Genomic DNA, 3,722 nt, shown 5'->3' with positions numbered 1-3,722 from the left:
AGACCTTACTGTAATGTGCAAACACTCAGTCACTAGTTGGTTCTTCATCACTCCTGTAGTATCTCGTTTGGAATTCACTTCAAGAAATTCACAAAAAGCTTAACTTAGCAAACACAGCTAGTTTGGGATATGGTTCAGGAATTTCTGTTTTATGTTGATACATCAGTTCCAAGTTGTTTTGTTCTCTTGTTCCTTCTCCTGTTTCATAAATTATTCTCTTCTCTTATTTTAATCCATCCTAAGACTTTGTTTGAAAGGACAGCATATTCATTAAATCAGATCAAATCAAATCAAATCGATCAATGAATAAATACATCACACAGCTCCAAGTGATTTGTTTTAAAATGTCTGTTTCAAAAAAAAGCTAAGAACATGTTATGTGTTTATATTATACCTAACATATGTATGTATATATGTATATATGTAGATATACATATACGTATGTATGCGCACACACACACATTTTAGGTGTAATGTTTTAGTTAAATTAATTAGAAAGTCTGCTGACTTAAACGGACCTGTAAAAGTGTGTGTGTGCGTGTGTGCGCGCGCGCGCGTGTGTGTGTGTGTGAGAGAGAGAAAAACAGCATTTAGGAGTCATCACTAAGGTGTAAAACAAGGAGGCAGACTGGAGATATTTTAAAACAAGGGGATTTGTTTACCCTCAGATATCTTTTGAAATCTTACATGTAATACTAATTGTTATGAAAACCTAAATATAAAATATCAGCATTGTGGGGATGTTCTTATGACATTTGCTGTGCTGTCTACAGCCACAGGAATAATCATGATTGCTGTTTTTATTGCCCTCTGTATTTCAGCCCAAGGGGTGTAGAAGTGGCAGGCGTTATCTCTATGACTTCTGTCAGTTTTTTGCTGTATTATTTTGCTGTAGTTTAGCCAGCCCAAATGAATGGAACTGGAATGCCACTGACAAACAAACCTGCCAATACACACTGACAATGCAGACGCACAAGCTGTGTGTATATCTTTATGGCTCTGTTTAAGTTTGTGGAACCCAGTTCTCTTCCTGTGGGCTCCCTAAACCGCAGTAAGATCCAGGGCACTCCCAGTTAATTGTAAAACGTCATGCATTCCCCATGCCTGTCACAGGGCAGGGGTTACACAAGTATGCTGGGGGATTAGCTTAGATGGTAGAGTGCTTGCTTAGCACGCAAGAGATAGCAGGATCAATGCCTGCATTTTCCAGTGGTGCCTGTTATCTTTTGTCCCAGCATGCCTACACTGCAGCTGAAAGGGAGGCTGAGCTAAAGGGCACATTATCGTCCGCTTGGAGCCCCTGTGGAAGCAGGCCACAGGCGAGAGTCTTTGGAGAAGCTCCACCTTCTCCTCTGCACCTCGCAGCTGCATCAACCAATGCATCTCAAGCAAAACTAAGGAAGTTTTTCTCCCTCTCTGCTCAGCACTGGTGAGACTGCAGCTGGAGTACTACATCCAGTTCTGGGCGGTGCACTTCAAGAAGGATGTGGAGAAGCTTGAGAAAGTCCAGAGAAGAGCCACTTATATGATTAGAGGCCTGAAGAGGAAAGGCTGACAGATACGGGACTGCTTAGCCTGGAAAAGAGAAGACTTCAGGGGGATTTGGTGGCAGCTTACAAATATATCAGGGGAGGGAATCAGGGGCTAGGTGAACAGCTATTCCCCAAAGCACCCCAGGGGAAAACTAGGAGCAACGTTCATAAACTCCTAGGTTTCAGACTGGATATAAGGAAAAACTTCTTCACGGTTCATGTGACCAAACTCTAGAATAGACTCCCAGCCAGTGTGGTGCATGCACCTATCCTGGAGATCTTCAAAAGGAGACTGGATGCACATCTTGCTGGGGTTATTTGACTGTTATGTTGTTATAGGGTGTGCACTATGATGTGATATGATGTTGTATGTTATGTGATATTAGGTAATGTTATATGGTGTGATGTATGTTGTGTGATGTTATATGATGTACTTTATGTGATATGATATGTGTGGTGTTATAAGTCATATGATTATATATATATATAATATATAGAGGTATAGATATGTGATAGGTCATGTGATGTGATGCAATATGCTGCATGTTATGTGATATGTAGGGATCCTGGTTTTCCCCGATAAAAAAATCTCCAATTTTCAGATTAAAAGTAGTAACCAAAAATCCACACTTTCCCCTGATTAAAATGAAATGCCACTAATATATTGATAGTTGGAAAAAAATCTTCTTTGTAAGCTTTTGGGTATAAAAATACCCTTTGACATAAATATCCATTATACCCAAAAGCTTGCAAAGAAGATTTTTTTCCAACTATTTGGGTTGTTCTAATAAAAGATAGCAGATTTACTTGAAGACCCTTGTCTGCCTGTTAGAAATGGAGTATTGTTATAATATTGTTAGAAATGGAGTGTTGTTAGAAATGCACAGTTTGCATCTCGTACCTGATAAGCAAAAAAAACACTGCCAAGGACTTTTTTTTCCTTGGCCAGCCTTGCTACAGTTTTTCTTATACTAAATCACACACTCCCTCAGCCTCCCCCTAGTCCTTCTCATGCAGATTACAGAAGCTGGAATTCAACTGCCTGTGTCCTTGAAAGTGGGGGGGGGATTTAAACTCTCGGTGACCTAAAGAACTTTCTGAGCATGCGCAATTAGCTGATGCATATTTACCTCTCCGCCCTGCATACTTAAGTACTTAATTATAATATACATGCGATGGATGAAGTGACGTAGCCTCATACTCGTTTGTATGAAACGGAAATGAGCTGTAAGAGTTCCTGTTTCTGCACACGTGCCCAGGAGGGAAAGGATAAATACCATCTGAAAAGTTCCTCAGGGGTTCGGAGTAATCTGAGTCTTTTGGCTCTGCTCTGACCCTAATTTGCAAATACACCTTTTGTGCTGCTAATAAGTGTGTGTCTGAGATTTCTTTGCGAGCCTCCAGAGAAACGAACCGCTTTTTGCATCATGCCTATGGCCTTAGACCAACCCACTACAACCTATACACCACTAATGTATCTATCCACTGATCCATCTAAGATCAATACAGAGATCAGTGTTTTGTTTTAATCACTGAAAAATGCAGATTTGGGGTTCATTATCCAAAAATTGAGGGGGGGTGCGGATTTATCAGAGAAAGCCAAGATCCCCCGTGCTATGTGATAGGATGCTATGTTATGTGATATATATAGATAGATGTATATGTGATACGTGTGATATATTTATGTGACATGTTATGCGGTATGTGCGACATGACATATGTCCATGTTATGCCGCGTGTTATGACACGTGCGGTACCCAACAGGCCACAGGCGCTGCGCTGCGCCGCGCGGACCTCAACGTCCCCCCCGCTTCCCGCAGCCACCGCTCGACACCGCCTACAGGCGATTGGGCGACTCGGCTCCGCCCTGCGCGCAGACTCCGCCCACCACGCCGCTGAGGGGGCAGAGGGGAAAAGGCAGCGACTACGTGACCCCCGCGACCCCCAGCTCGTCCAAGGCTCCTAGCGGCTCGGCGCATGCGCAGTGCCTCCCTGTGAGGGAGGAGAAAAGATGGCGGAAGCGGGGTGAGGGATCCGTTGGAGGCGAGTCTCCCGGCGGGGCGCGGGCGGGCCGGGTTGGGCCCGCGCGGAGGAGGGAAGTTTGGGCCGGCGCTCCCGTCCCATCCCTCACACCGGCGGCGGCGGCGGCGCTGAGCCCGGGGCCGCGGCTGCGAGGCCTGGCCCGGCCCG

The 3,722-nt window shown here is 44.4% G+C and overlaps 1 non-coding gene across 1 annotated transcript; it reads left to right on the top strand.

The window, feature by feature from the left end:
• The first annotated feature begins 1,136 nt into the window (after positions 1-1,136).
• On the top strand, positions 1,137-1,209 carry TRNAA-AGC. Its single transcript has one exon. It is a non-coding gene; the product is annotated as a tRNA-Ala (tRNA).
• The last annotated feature ends 2,513 nt before the right edge of the window (positions 1,210-3,722 follow it).

The sequence above is a fragment of the Crocodylus porosus genome, unplaced genomic scaffold, assembly GCF_001723895.1.
Source record: "Crocodylus porosus isolate Cpor-Errol unplaced genomic scaffold, CroPor_comp1, whole genome shotgun sequence".
Taxonomy (NCBI): domain Eukaryota; kingdom Metazoa; phylum Chordata; order Crocodylia; family Crocodylidae; genus Crocodylus; species Crocodylus porosus.
The sequence above is the reverse complement of the archived record's forward strand: the minus strand, read 5'-3'. Positions and strand labels throughout refer to the sequence as shown.